Source organism: Globicephala melas, chromosome 14, assembly GCF_963455315.2.
Source record: "Globicephala melas chromosome 14, mGloMel1.2, whole genome shotgun sequence".
NCBI lineage: Eukaryota > Metazoa > Chordata > Mammalia > Artiodactyla > Delphinidae > Globicephala > Globicephala melas.
In genome coordinates, this window is record NC_083327.1 from 87,860,724 (window position 1) to 87,876,291 (window position 15,568).

The following is a 15,568-nucleotide window of genomic DNA, read 5'->3' on the forward strand; positions in this document are numbered from 1 at the left end:
ACAGCACGGGAGACACCTGACTGATAACTTTCAAACTAGCCTCCCAGCTGACTTCTGCCATGAAGCTGTCCCTGTCTACAATAATTATTATAAAATCACTCAGAGAAGTAGAAATGAGACTTACTGGTAGAACTGTGGGCTCCATGATCAGCTGGGGTGGTGTTTCTGGGTCAGGGAGAGGCTGTTGTTGTCACATCCTAGGTGGCCCCCTGAAATGCACATTCAAACACCAGCTCGGAAGCAGAATGTCTTTGAAGGAGTCGGCTGCACACCCACCAGGTAGGCCTTCCACGTATGTGTTTTTCCACACGTGGTTGGGACATTTCTGCTAAAACGAAACAAAGACACGATATTTCACCTGAGCCTTTGCCACCCCTCAACTGTGTCAGTCAGGTCTGTAGTCATAGGTTTCACAGGACGCCTTTCTGTGTCCTCACAATATGCTCTCCTGAGGCTAATAACTTAGACTCAGGTATAACTGCCATCATCGCTGGAATAGAAAACCATGTCTACACGCGTCTGTTACGTGCTCTCCGCCCACCCGTCACTGCCCAGTTCACAGGTCATTTAAGGATGGGTTCCTCTGGACGAACGCTCTGCAGTGAGATTTCATAACCCGCTGTCCTCCAGGAGCCCATGTTTGTGGCTCAGGGCATTCGCAGCACAGGTGTCGGTGGACGGCATCAGGGGCCCCCAGATGTGACTGGGCTTCCTGCGAAACTGGAGAAGCGTTTCTGGGCATCACGTTGGCCGCCCGGTGCAGTGATGCTGCCCGAGCCTGCAGGGCTGCCCGTGTTCCAGCCGCATCTCGGAATCCCGGGCCGAGGTCAGCGCCCTCCCAGTGGAGCAGCTTGTCCTTGGGGGAGGGCAGGCCCTTGGTCTGTGGTGGTTTAGACTTTGAATCTTTGAGGCAACCAGACCTTGTGGGAGGTGAAATCTAGGAAAAGGACCTGCATGGCTGTGGACGGCCATGGAGGGCGGACGCTTTCCGGGTGAGACTCCAGCGCTGCTCTTGGTCTTGGATTGGGGCCACCAGCCAGCAGCACAGGCCCATCCTGCCTCACCTTGTCTTCTGCTCCCCTCTCCTCTGGGAGAGTCGGTGACCAACAAGGGCCAGAGGCCCCTTGCATGCAGCAGAGGCTGTTACCCGCCCCCAGGGCTCCCCTAGTTCTCTGCTCCCCCCATAGGCTCAGGCAGGGGGTTAAGTCAGGGCCTAGGAGAGGGCTGGGCGCACAGGGAGGCATGGGCTTGTAATCATCAGCACCTTCAAATGCAGACAACGCAAGCTTACCATGATGGGCTGGAGCTGGGCTGATTAAAAACACCACATCACCGTCAGAAGAGCAGGGGTCACATGCAGACCATAGCTTTGGGGCCTGCTTCTCACGTTTTTGAATGTTTCTGGTTTTGCCTCAATCCTGAGTGAATGGAAAACCTCAAACGTGACTGTAGTGAGCCCACGGCTCCCTTCTGCTGCCGTGAAATCCCTCATCAATGCTCATTGGAGACCTTTCTGGGCTCTCCACTTTGCGTCGTGACTACAAGCCTGCACCCTAGGTCCGGGCTGCCCTGGCTCCACTTCCAGCTCTCAGGCCACAAGCACCTGCCTTGGGCTCAGTGTCCGTGGCTATAACGTGGGGTCGAGAATAGGCGGGAGGCCTGGCTGAGGTAATATGTGGACAGAGGCATGTCTTAGATGGTGCCTGTCACCCAGCAGCACTATATAGGGTTAGGCACTGTTGTTGTTACTACAGATGGAAATTTAAAGACGAGATTAGTCGTCGCCGTGGAACTTTCCCTCCGCCCCAGCTGAAACTGGAACTGCAGGGGTGAGGCGGGTGGTGCAGAGCACGGCTCCACGCCAGCACCAGCACCCGCCTTGCTGCGCCGTCCTCCCCACCCAGCGGAGCTCTGGCCCGGAGCCTCCCGGCTGCAGCCGGAGGTGGGGCTGTGGACGCTCACGGCCCCCGGGCCCCGTGCAGTCCAGCGGTAGCCGTGACAGCTGAACCCCTGAGCTGGGCTGGGCAAATGGGAAGCTTAATTTCCCTGGACTCATGAGCCCCTGAGTCCTCGCGTGTTGGGTCAGGTGGGAGGGAGAATGTGGCAGTGTTGGGGTCCCCACTCCCTCTGCTACCTGAACTGCCCCCCAAATCTGTTTTCATATATGGGGCCTCCCAGTGAGGTGTGCTTTATTTAAAAGCAGGCTCTGTCACTTAGAGAAAAAACATGGAGCCGGAAGACCAGAGAGCTGGCCTCTCCCACATGCGTGGTGGGGCTGTGTGGAGCGCCGGGCACCGGCCCACCCGGCTCAGCAAACAGAACCGAACTGCAGGCATCCGCCCTGCGTAGCAGCTGGAGATGCAGAGTCGTGACATCCAGCCTTTGCTTCAAGGAGTTCGTGGGCTGCGGGAGGACAGAGCTGAGGGGGGCGGCTGGGGTCCCAGGACGGGGAGGGCAAGCGGAGCGTACACTTGGGCTGAGCTCTGAAGCTGGGGACTCTCATGTGCGGGGAGCGCTATGGGAACGGGGCGACTGTTCAAGGATGGTGGTTGCGATCCCGGCCAGGAGGGACGGATGTGCTGCGAAGGCGGCAGGGAGGCCACAAGGCAGGTCTGCTTTTGCGCGTGCCCTGGGCCTCCCAAGTTTCCACACGGCCACAACACAGAAACGCCTGGCTGGCTGGCGCCCAGGGTGAACCGGGGGACGCAGGAGCACCTACGTGGGCGAGGCAAGCGAAAACGCACTCCTCCTTTCTTTATATTATATGACCTTGAGGGAAAAGTGAAACATCAAACATTAGAGAGATCCTTAAATGCTGAGCTGGAACACTTCCAACAACAATAGTTTCAAACTTTAAATGAAAACTTTAGCATGTGCTTGCAAATATCACTCTTTTATATCAGGCTTTGTAAACAAATTGGCTACAGGAATCTGACTCAGAATTTTTGCCGAATCATTCTGATAATCACCATTGCTTAAAAAACAAGTCTTTGTACTCATGAGCAGACAAGGTATCACTTCGTCCTCTAATTGACTGAATGTCCTGTCTTGCCATTAAACAAAATTGGAAAAATTGATCTCATTAAAATAGACTTAAAATGTGTGATCATTTATGAATCTAACTTGCTTTTCTCTCACTGACTGACGTAGTTGAGATTTGTTTTGATGATGCAAAAGGATTTCTAATTCAGCAGAACTTTTAAATTCAACTATTTCAAAATAAAGAAACTCTTCCACAAGAATATACAGATGTTTCTCTACTAATTTTGTTCTTTTGGCTTCAAATTATAACACCAACCACACATGACTGCAAAGCCATCTTTAACATTACTTTTCCAAAGCTGGACTTTTGCTTTACATTTGTGGACTTTTTCACTACATGTTAATATATTTCAATTGTTTACACTTTGGACCTCACATACGTCAATTAAGTGAACAATTTTTATAAGACACTACTATCATAAACAAATCTTCAAAGTAAGAATAGCTCACAAAATGTCACGTTTTTTTTTTTTTCCTAATTCGTTCTTTTTCTTATAAACATTTGGTTAAACTTCCTTAAGCAGTCAGGCAGCTTAGAAATTCGAGTGGTCTTCAGATTACATTTCCTCTCATAAAGATAAAACTGGATGGACAGCGATGGCTTGGATTTTACTAATTCATCATTTAGATAACACGTGTAGTGTGGAAATTAGAGCTACAGGAATATTTTTAACATAAAGAGCTTCTCTCTTTATGTGATTAAAACTGTGCACTCCTTGAACCTTGGGTTTCCAGAGTGAACTCTTGGTTCAGAGCCTTCCATCTCCTCTTACTGCACCCACAGGAATGGTAGACAGACAGACGCAGGTGGGGTTTCCATCGACCTCATTTGTTTCAAACACTGCTTTTGATATTCATCCAGATGCTTGTTATGGTACCGCCTTCAGGACAAATTATTTTCTTCCACGAATTTCTCTTCAGGGATTCTACAGGGGTTTTTAACAATTACTAATGTCTATACACAGAATCATCCTTCTGCAATAAGGGCTTTTTGACTTAACAGTCTTCTGGATTGGTCTTGTCTCTGTGTCAGCGGATAGATGCCTCTCAATAGCACAGAAGAGGCATCTCCTCTATCCCCTTTGCCTTGCTGGGCCCAAACATGGTAACTTCTGCAATTGTGGGAGGCGTTTTGCTGTGGCCACTCAATGGATGAGCTCGTTTCTAGCTTCTTAAATTCACTTTGATAATCTTGTAACTAATCTCTTAAAATAATTTTGTTTACTGAGAAATGTTCGGGGTGGAGGTGAGGCCCAGCACAGAGGTGCCCAAGGGGGCTCTGAGGTCTCCAGCTTGGTGAATGGATGGGTGATGGGGCTACTGACAGAATGGAACCCAGAGAGAGGCCGGCTGGGGATGACAGATAATGAGTCCAGATTAGGATGTCCGTTTGGATTGCGTGTGGGGTGACAGATGGGAATATCCAGCAGGCATTAAGGAAATGAAGAAAAGAATCGATGTCTACGCCACCAGCACATACGTGATCTTCGAACACATCAGTTGGATGCCATATATATATAAAATGTGCTGCACGTTTGTTGGAATGACAGGACAGATTTTACCTGAGCTACTGCAGTAGGGGAGAGAAACCTCAGCATGGAACCGAGCCCAACTCCAGGTACAGCAAGGACAGCTGGGGATCCATAACCGAGCAGAGGGTCATCAGGAATCAACGGAATCATTCCTTCCTCTAATATTAGTAGCAGTAGTTGGACAAGTATTTCTCCTGTTCCGTATCACTGCCATCTGGGAAGGGAACAGGGTCGCTGTGCTGTGGCTGCACTGCTGCTGTGGCTCCTTACTGTCACACGGACACACGTGAGGATCACAGAGAAAAGCGGTTTGTGCACAAATATTGTCTCATCCAAGCCACACGCCTTCACACCCAGCTGCGCGTAGGCCTCAGACAGCTCTCCTGTGCCCTGGAGAACTGTGCCCCCAGCCCCCAGTCCTGGAGTTCCACTGAGCCTCCACAGGGAGAGGTGAATTGGCCATGGTCCTGTGATATACCTTGGAATATGGAGAGACGTGATGCTGGCCAAGGCCACAAAGGGCAGAGTTTGCTGGACACCTTGCACTTTTGCCCTCTGACCCAGGAAGAGCCATTCCAGGTGGCTGTGCGCCCCAGGTGAAGGGACCTCCGCCTGACTCTCAACTGCCCAGGAGCACGGAGCCAGCAGGTATGCGGATCGTTCTGCAGTGTTATCACAGCAAACTCTTGTGCCAGCACTAACTCCCTTTCCAATATTTCTTCCACCTTTCTATGCCCTTAAGATTCACAACCAATACAAAAATTATCACTCGCTTGAAATAAGAAGAATTTTTAAATGAGCCACCTGTTCTATGATTAGTCAATAATCCGCCTACAGCTCATATCGTTTCAAAGGCTGACATAGTTTCCCCAAGTCCTGGTTTCTTGGCAGTCTGGGCGGTGATTGTCTGGAACTGGGACTCTGCCACGTGGAACGTGGGCTCCATATCACATACTTGATTCTATGCAGATTAACTATTCAGCTTCATTGCATCCTGCCCAGATTATTATTTTCTGAGATTTATTAACTCTCCATAAAGTAAAAGCCATCCATTCAGAGCTCTCCTCTATTTGCAGTCCTTGAAATAGTTTATGTCAAACATGTTTGTCTAATATGAAGGAAAAGAGATACAAAGATTTGGTACAAACTCAAGGGAATTCCTGACAAACCTCATAACATTTGAATCTGTTGAGGCAAAAGAAAAACATGCATGAAGTGGTGATTTCCTCTGGTGCAGCACAGCAGACACACCATCACACGTGGGGAGAAGATGAACATTTAGGCAACGTGGAAACAAAAGGCCTTCGGGCCATGCTGACCCCTGCGCCAGCAACGCCGTGCAGGCCTGTGGTTCTGAAGGGCCTGTGTGAGCGCTGTGCTCCTGGGACCCAGCCCCACTGACTCTTGCCTGAATGTTGTTCGGTCGGCCCTTTAGCATCAAGGACTGAAGACGTTAGAAAGGACAGGACAGGGACGCAAGCAAGTTTTCATGTAAAGACAAGAGAGCAAGGGCTCAGAAAACGTGAACAGAAGTGTGGGCCTTCCAACCTAGAAAGGCGTTCCTGGGGTGGAGAAGAAAGAGGTGCACCCACGTGTCCGTCCAGAACAATTCTGTAAACAAACTAAACTAAAGGACAGGAGATGTAGCAGGAAGGCCCGTGTGCACACAGCCAACTGCAGTGATATTTGAGCAACAGAGAGAGGAAGGCAGCACTAGCCCCAGAGTTAAGAAGCTTAAAATGGTGTCGGAATATTTGGGGTAGAAAATTACTCAACATTTTGAATTTCCCCTTTGCATAATTTTTACTTATTACATTTACTTCTCTTACCTCTTTTCCGGAATGCTCACTCATCAAAATCTATTTTTTGCACTTACACCTGATGGAATTAGAGCTCTGGTTTTTGAATGGTAGGCTGCAGGGTAGTTAAAAACATCATCATGAAGACCCCTAGGACAGAGTCATGGTCGTTGCTCTGGAGGAATGAGCCCAGCTGTCTGAGGTGAGCAGCCCGGATGCCATCAAAGTCTCCCACTGAGATGGAGGCGGGGAGCCCAGCCCCCTTCAGGAAGCCCGTCCTCAGGCTGGCTGCCAGCTCCAGAACTGTACGTCCCCACTGCACCGTGGTCTCCCAAGTCCCGGAACAGGGTCTGGAGCACAGCGGGTGCAGGATGCGAGCTGTTAAATAAGCAAATGGATGAAATATTGCAGAAGTTAGATCCAGTTTTACCACTAAAATTGTTGTTTGGTCACATTCCCCAACCATTACTGGAAATATGCACACACATCTGTGTCTGTTTTTCTTTTAGGAAACATTTTATTGAGACGTCATTACATATAGAAGCACATTCTCTTTTCCAAATGCATTCACTCAAGGAACCCACACGGGTGACAGAAGGTGTCCACGACCCCAGAAGGTGCCTCTGTCCCTACCCAGACAGGCCCCTGATGCCGTCTGATTTCTCTTGTCATAGTTTTTTTTGAATTCTTCTGGAACTTCATGTAATGTCTGTCATAGACTGTGTACTCTTTTCCGTCTGGCTTCTTTCACTCAGCATAATAGGTGAGATCCATTAACGTTACTACGCGTATCAGAAGCGTACGCCTGTATCGGTGAGAAGTATCCCCTGTATACACACACCACAGCGCCTCCGCTTTCCTGGTGACGGACCTCAGGGCTTGTTCTTGTTCTTGATACTACGAACAAAGCTTCGATGACCATGCTCACATGAGGTGTTTTGTGGACCTGTATGTTCTCTCTCTTAGATGAATATCTGAGAGTGGAATTTCTGGGACACAGGGAAGATGCATGTTTAACTTTTTGAAAAAGTGCCAAACATTTTCCCAGACTATTCCATTTTACACTCTGTTGGCCATATTTGAGAGTTAGGATCAAATCCTTGACAACGCTGTATTGTCAATCTTTTTAAGTTATTGACATTCTAATGTGTATTGAAGTATCTCATTGTGGTTTTAATTTGCATTTCCCTAATGATTAGTGATATTGAGCAATTTTCCCTTTCATATTGCCATTCACGTATCTTCTTTTGTGAGGTGCCTATTCAACTATTCTGCCCATTTTTGGTTGTTTGTCTTTTATGATAAATTATAGTAGTTCTTTATATTATTGAGACACAAGCTTTTGGTCTGATATATGCACTGTAAATATTCTCTCCCGTTCTATGGCTTGCTTATTGATTTTCCTAATTAATTCTCCTCTTTTGAAGAGCAAAATATTTGTTATCCATTCAGAAAGAAAAATGGTCAACTTAGTTATCCCCCCCGCAAAATTTTTAAAATATAGTTTACTTTAAAACAACTATAGCAAACTGCATGGATTCATTCCATATCCTTGAAAGAAACATCCTACTTCACTTATTTCACAGAAGGTAAATCAGTATGGTTTCACTTAGGAAGGTATTTTTGTTTTCATATTTTCTCATCCATCTGTGATGTATTTCAGTCACCCAGGGCTTATTCATTGAGGATAGAATGTGATTTGACGTGCCCGGGTACTTCTGTCCTACCATCATGTGTGTGGCTCTCCGGGTCCAAAGGCAAAGTTTCAGTTCTTTAGTGGAAAGTTTGGCGTTTTCTTGGTGGCTAGTAAATATTTGTAAATTACAAAAGCAGGGTCCTTTCTGGATAATAGGAGACTGTTGGACGTCGGAAGATCATTATATAAAGGAAAGGCTGCAGCAGGAGAGCAGACAAAGGGCAGCAGCAGCTTGAGTCTTGGTCAAAAAGGAGACATTTCCAGGAAGATGCTACAGCATGATGGGGACTTGACGGAGCCACCCAGAGAGAAACACTGAAAAGTCCGAGACTGGGGAGCAGAGTGCTACCAACAAGAACCACATCAGAGGAGGGTGATGCTAAACCCACCGGAGGCCAAGCTCCAAACGTGGAAATCATCTTTACTGAATCTTGCATTTCAGAGCGAAAAGTATATGCGGCATGCGTACTTTGCCCTGTTAAATTTGTGTAATTTTCCTCTTCTTCCTGCCAATAGCTTGTTCTGTTATCCAGATGGGTAACTACAAATTTAGTACATAGTGATTCAACTGGGAGCATCTCTCTATAAACAGCTGCTACTGCGATTCCAATGACACGTGACAGCCATTAACGGCCCCAGGGTCGCAGCCCGAGTTCACATCCCAGGCTTGCCCACAGTGGCCCACAGCCTGAAGGCACCCAGGCCATGTGGCTGGTCAGCGTGGGCGCCCCTGACCAACGTACTTCCTTAAAACGTTAGCAGAAGTAGAGAAGAGCTGGTCACTCTGATGATGAGAGTGGTAATCTAGCGACAGCGGTGCAATGAAACACCTGCCTCCAGACGCTGGCGAGTGGAGCCATGCTGCCAGGACAGAAATGCCAGGAGGTTGTGTCCACGTGCCCTGGACCCTGCACGTGGAGAGTTAGGATGCCCCGTTTTCTAAGACTCGGGGGTTGAAAGTATTTGTATGGAGAATATACATCTGCTATTGACGCAACTTCACACGCTGGCAAAAAAAAGAGGAGGCAGAGGAGGGGTAGGATGGTCTCCCCTCCTCGGGCGAGCTGCCTCAGGGTCACATCTGAGTGCCCAACACCTGCGCCTGGATACACGTCTCTGCTCCATCACCAACTGCCCCACTGCTCCTCCTCGTCTGTCCCCACTCTTCCTTGAAGCATTCACGTAAGTGCCCATCTTTTCCACGCAACCTCACTTTTCTTGCCATTAATTCCAAACTTACAGACAAGCACTTGTTCCGAGCCAAACTGTACATTTCTCTTCAATATTGACATTAGCTTTGTTACCATTCAGTTCTTCTCCTGGAATCTTTATGTTCTTATCTTTGCCAGGGAAACATAGGAATTAAATTGCTTCCATTCATTTTTTTTAGTCCTCTGTTGAAAAACTCAAATAAAGGACTGCAGAGGAAAGGGCAGATTTAACGGAGTGTGGTCAGTGAATGTGACATACATAGTTTCGTAACTTGAGGTCTCACACCGCAACTGACTCAAAACCTAAATGGCAAAGCAGGAGCGCCATCACTGGAGACGTGTCCCAGACCAAAACCAGAATCTTCATTGGCTCTCCCGATACCCTGTACCTTCATGAGCCAGCTCTTGTGCCGGCAGTGTGTCAGAGTACCATGAAGTTGTCAATAGAAGTAAAATTAAAGTTAAGTTGGGAACATACAGAAGAAACCAATCAAATACATTATTCCTAAAATTAAAGCCTGAAACAAAGCTGGCACTAAATAAAGTTTTTATCAGAAAGTGGAAAGAAAGAAGTCAGAGAGGAAAGCAAGGGTGGCAGAAAGGCAGGCGTTGTCCATGGGTCTGGATCTGTGTATTACTGCTCCCTCTTTAGAAAAACATATTTGGTTGAGCCGTATGGAGCTGCCATTTTGTAGGGTAAAGACAGTCAAATATTGGTAATTTAATATGGTTCAGTCTAATAGTATCAGCACGAAGATTCCTGCTAGACATGTGAAAAAGCTATCTTTTCAAATGTTGAGTTGTCCGTACCCCACTTCAACCCTTCCTTCCAGACGGATGCATCTGTAGGTGTTAGCATATCCCACAAATTTCATCCTTTTCTCTGTTTATCAGTCAACCATTTGCAAAACTAATAATAGTAACCTTTACTATGAAAACACCCAGGCACCTTCCTCCCAAAGTCTGAAATACAAAGTCAGTTCTGCTAACGACACAGAATGCACTCCCACATCTGAAAAGAATGCCCTTAAACAGAATGTCAAAAAGAGCAGAAACTGTTTATTCCAGAATTTGTTTAGACCACCCCTCTGCAGCGAGGCTTGGGTGGACCACAATCACATTCTTGCTTTGTGCCAAACGTTGTGCAAACCCACGACATAGGCCACATAACATTAGTCATTTGATCATTCAAATACCAAAAAGGAATCTTAATAGCTGTTGTGTGCTGGCCCCAGCCTGTCAATAACCAGCACTGTGGCTGAACCGGCCCTTGTGGTTCTCATTATGATGGCAAGACACCCCTCAGCACTAACTATTGGGAAACTTGAAAAACTAAAGGTTTATTACTTACAGGACCTGGAAATTACACAGCACACCTGGTGCCACACTGCGAGGTCAGGGGGATAGAGAGACAGAGAGGTGGAGAGAGAGAGAGAGGGAGGGAGGGAGGGAGGGAGGGAGGGAGGGAGAGAAGGATACTGTGAGCACAGGCCTGGGGTCCTACTTTTACTGGGGCTTGGCGTGGGGGCCTGGGGTTTTCCTAGGCTCACTCTTTACTGGTGAATTTAAAACATGAAAGCAGGAATTTAAAGTGCAGAAAGAGAAAATAAAACAAGTGCCCCAATGGTCAGTCGCTGCAATTAAATAAGATCTTCCAAACAAAGCCACCTCAGTGGGGAAGGTGGCCTGGCTCTGTATCTGGCGTGGCTAATAGCAATGTGCTTTTCCCAGGTAGCCTTCCTTGAAGCTGATGCCCTATCTGAAGTGGGGGCCTGGGCAATCAAAGCTTAAGTTATGCATTTGCGTTACAAAAAGGAAAAACCCCACCTGTTAGGGCTCACCCTACCACCCAGCCTGTGATGCCAAGCCATCAGAGTCAAAGGTGAGGGTGGTGAGAATGTAACTGCCTCCGTAGCTGATGTGCTAAGTCAGGGGTAGGGTGCATTGTAACTCAGAAAGCACATATCTAAATAGGATTCTAGTCCCAAATCCTATAATAAACACACAGACAGCAGTCTGAAATCTCGTCTGTATCCACGGTCCCAAATTTGAAGTGTCCTGCAATAAAACTAAGTCAGTGACCTTGGGGGCCCGAGGAACCTGGTCAAAGATTTGGGTGCCACTGTGGACTACTTCATTGTCTTGGCCACCTGGTGTAAGAAGGTTTGAACCTGTCCTGAGTTGCTGGGTTGTCTTTATCTCATTGAACCCTCTCTTAGTCCAGAGAGTAGGTCAGTTCAAGTAGAGGCTGTGTCTCATTTCAGGAAGCGGCGATGCAGGTGGCTTCCCCAAGTTAGGCCTACATGGCGCACATACTTGCATCAGGTTTTTAATAAAAGGTGTTTCTACGGAAACAAAGGAAAACCAATGGTTAGTGATTGGAGCAGACTATAATCCCGGTTTCTGAGTCCTGAAAGCAGCCAGGTAAGGCTTCTAGATGTGGGGTTCGAAGCATCTCCAGAGGGAGTGAGGGCAGGCAGTGGCAACCTGACATCTTTTCCCTGCTTGCAGCTTGAATGTCTCTGGTGGTCTTTCTGAGTGGCCACACAGCAACAAGCATGAAGCTGCTGCGGCAACGTGAACTGCTGTGACTTCTCTAAGCTTATATCAAAGTGTCCAACTTCAGCTTGCATGGCTTCAGGAAAAAGGCGGGTTTAGTTCTCAATGATTCCAAGTCAGAGGGTGGGAGAAAAACTGGAAACATTAGTTTGGAGAGCTGAGGCCTGAGGTTAGAGGAAACAGGGAGAATTTAGGATCTGGTCTGCTTTACAGGTCAGAAACAAAACCTCAAACACAATTAACAGAACTAGAGTCTAATATCCCCAGCTGTATATTATTGTTTCTACTGAAACATTGTTTTCTGTCTACAGTCATCCCCTTGCTATCAAAGACAACATATAAGACTAATTTATTTACAAATTAAGTCTAGTTTCAATAAACTGGCCTGATTATTTACATAAGTGCAGCAAGAATTCCAACTGACCATATTGGCTCTTTTTAAGTCTGCTTTGCAGGAACTTTTCATAAAGAATCTCAGACTGAGCTCTTAAAAGCCTCCGGAGGCTAGGAAGCCAAGCCGAGGACTTGCCGTTAGGCTTTGCCTGCAGCACCTATAGATTTGAGTTAATTCCTCTCTTCTCAAGGTCCCCAAGATATCCTGAGGTTCCTGCACCTGCCAGGAAGTGACCTCCTTTACTCACCTGATAAGGCAGCCAGGAACCCTGTAAGCAGGCTATAGGTTGGTTTTCCAAACTGTCTGGTCATATCTGAGTCTATGCACATTCTCAAATAATACCTTCCAGTCAAAGTCTTGGGAATTAAATAATGTTTCCAATGGTGTCCTATTACAAGGAGAATAGAATCTTATTGAACTTATGCAAATAACTACATTGCCATGAAAATAAGAAGACTCACTGAGCGTTTTCTAATTCTGGAGGGATCATGTAGGGAGAAAAAGATAAATGTTTCACCTTTGTTCACAAAGATATACTTTACCAAATCGTTGTAAATCATAGATAGCTTAAGAGAATAGGATTCCCTAAATCTGGAAAAAACAAAAGGTTAAAGAACCAACAGTGTTTCAAAAAAAGTCACAGAACTGTAATGACCCTCATCCGTTCATTCGCTCCCAGGTAATTAATTCTCGTTGACCTTGACCTGTGGTTGGCAGTTTCATGAATATAGTGTCACGTAAACTCCTACCCAGGTCAGCGGTGTGATCTGAGCATTACCAGAAACCTATCTTCCAGAATACTTGTCAGAGACCTCTCCGTGAAAATCTCTGAATATGAAACGCATCTGTAAAAAGCGTCAGAGTAAAACAATAACTGTAAATGACAAAAGACCTAGAAATGATCATGATTAAATATCTAATGAGAATTCATTATAATGCAGTTGGCAAGGAAATTTGGTTATTTCTGTGACATACAACATTTTAAGATGATAATGAGAATTACAAATGATAACATACATATAAGATTTCTAGGAATTTCATATAATTTCTGGAACACATATCAATAACACATATCCATACAAGAATATCCATAAAGAAGTTTTAGCATGATTTCTTCTGATAAAACACAAAACCTTTGCTTTCTAGCCAGATTACTTATGGTAAAGAAAAGCATTCTGTAATCTATCAGAAGCATACCAATACTCCAAGAAAACTTTGTCCTTTCAGCTGATGAAAGAAAATTACATAAGCATACTATTGCTATTAAAACTTAGGTTAAAAAAAAAAAAAAACACCCACCTTATAATAATGATCCAAGTTTACCCAACTTTGCTACACAAGATAAAATTCTTTTTCTCTCTCTCTTCCCAACTGTATACCCCATTTTGTCCTTTATTTTCCTATTTCCCATTCTGAAATAACCAGTTTTACTTTAGGACAAATTTATTTTCTTTTTACTTAAAAAAAAAAAAAATCTTCATACGTTTCGTACCCAAAAACACATCTATTTTCCTTGCGTGTAGACGTTTCCTTATTTCTAGACGTTTTAATAACATATATTACTTAGAATTCTTAACCCTTAGAAGCCCAATGGGTTTATCATTTCCGTGACAGTAGTGACCCTAATGACCCCCTCTTTATTTCCAACCCTGAGGAGGGCCTATTTGACCTTGAGTCCAGAGATTTACTTTTACAGGCTACTCCTCCTAATTACAGGAACTTTAAGAATGTTATAGGGTTTAAGATGTTTAGAGATACCAGCGAGTTGGTGCACTCTGGCAGCTGTGAATAATAAGAGCTCATTCCAAACAAACAAAAAATCCCACAAGAGCCAATTCATTCCCCTCTCTCCTTTCTGCTGCATAAAATCTTCAATAAAAGTTTGCATTTTAACTAAGGTGTAGTTTCTGATCTCAGTTCCTATTTGATTTTGTCCTGTTACCTGAATCTTCTGTGTTGCCACTGGAACATTCGGGATGATGTCACTGTGAGCCCCCTTCATAGGCGGCCTCTTTCCTCTCCAGGGTGTCCCAAGACACCTCTCCGGGATTGGGGTCTGCCTCCATTGGGCAATGCAGAGAGTCTTTGGGAAAGGCCGCCAGGCCTGCACAGAGCAACACCCAGGAGCCTTCCATGGTGTTTTGCATTTGTCAAGGAGCTGATGCACCTCCTCAGGGTTCATAGGAAGTGCTGGCACCAGGTGTTCCGGACGTTATATTTGTCCATTATTTTTTAGCAACATCACACCAGGGACTGGATCCATAATATCCCACTGGGTCAGCGGTGGTGCCACTGGCTTCTGGGTACAAGGTTACTTCACTCTTCTGGGTTAGGACACGTAGTCCGGGCGCAACTCACTGAGTCAGAGGTTGAAGGCAGAGGTCTCTCGTCCTGCTCACCTGCGGAATCCTGTCCTCACGTCCTTTAGCCCAGAGCCTCTCCTTGGACCATGACAATAGCCTTGCCATCCAATCCACCTCTTGGCCTCAAGGCATGGAGAACCCTCCCCACATTAATAGTCAACTAAGGCCGTTATAGTTAGTCATTAGACAGATGGCCTTGATCACACTGCTCTTGGGAGAGTGTCCGATGGTTATGGCAGCCGTGATCTTTGGATCAACACCACCGGGAACACACGACAGAGGCGATAATAAGCAGAAGCACATAGCAGCTTGCAACCCCCGCCAAGCAGTGGTCCTTCCCCAGATGGTGTTACTCACCTGAGTCAGATGGTTGTTAAGCAAGTTGCAGGTAAAGAGCATCACCCTTGGTTAATTCCAAGTGCAATCACTACACCAATTTATTGTGTTGATCTCAGCCTATCAATAATCAATGTTGTGGTTGCACTGGCCCTTGTGGTTCTTATTATGATCGCAAGACATCCTTCAGCAAAAATCTTCAGGAAACTTTGAAAAAAATAAAGGTTTACTATTTACAGGACCCCAGGACACCTGGGGCCACACAGCGAGGTCACAGGTAGAGAGAGTGAGAGAGAGAGAGAGAAAGAATGCATGGGCCTGGGTTCTGCTTTTCTTGGGGTTGAGGGTGGGAGCCCAGGGTTTCAAGGCCTCACTCTTTATTGGTGAATTTATTGATAAAACATAGGAATAGGAATGTAAAGCATGAGAAGAGGAAAAAACAAGTGGCCCAAACGGTCAGTTATCAAAATCAACCAGGATCCTCCAAACAGAGGAGCCTCTGAGAGGAAGCGGCCTGGCTCTCGCTAGTGTGGCCACGGTGTGTTTGCTGGAGACCTCCTGCAGGGGAGCAGATGCCCTCTTTGAGGTGGGTGCTTCAGTCAGGCTCTTGAATCACAAAGAAAAGCCAACCGTCAG

At 46.2% G+C, this 15,568-nt stretch overlaps 1 long non-coding RNA gene across 2 annotated transcripts in view; it reads right to left on the minus strand.

Annotated features, from left to right (window-relative positions):
* LOC115851230 (uncharacterized) overlaps window positions 1–15,568 on the minus strand; it is a 153,066-nt gene that overhangs the window by 29,306 nt on the left and 108,192 nt on the right. The window contains exons 6-8 of one of the 2 annotated variants that reach the window (XR_011376691.1): window positions 12,481–14,953; window positions 1,292–12,003; window positions 125–325 (exon numbers count right to left, since the gene is read on the minus strand). This is a non-coding gene — a long non-coding RNA (uncharacterized lncRNA). Of the gene's footprint in view, window positions 1–124; window positions 12,004–12,480; window positions 14,954–15,568 lie in introns of both variants that reach the window. The other variant, XR_011376690.1, reaches the window with a different exon arrangement.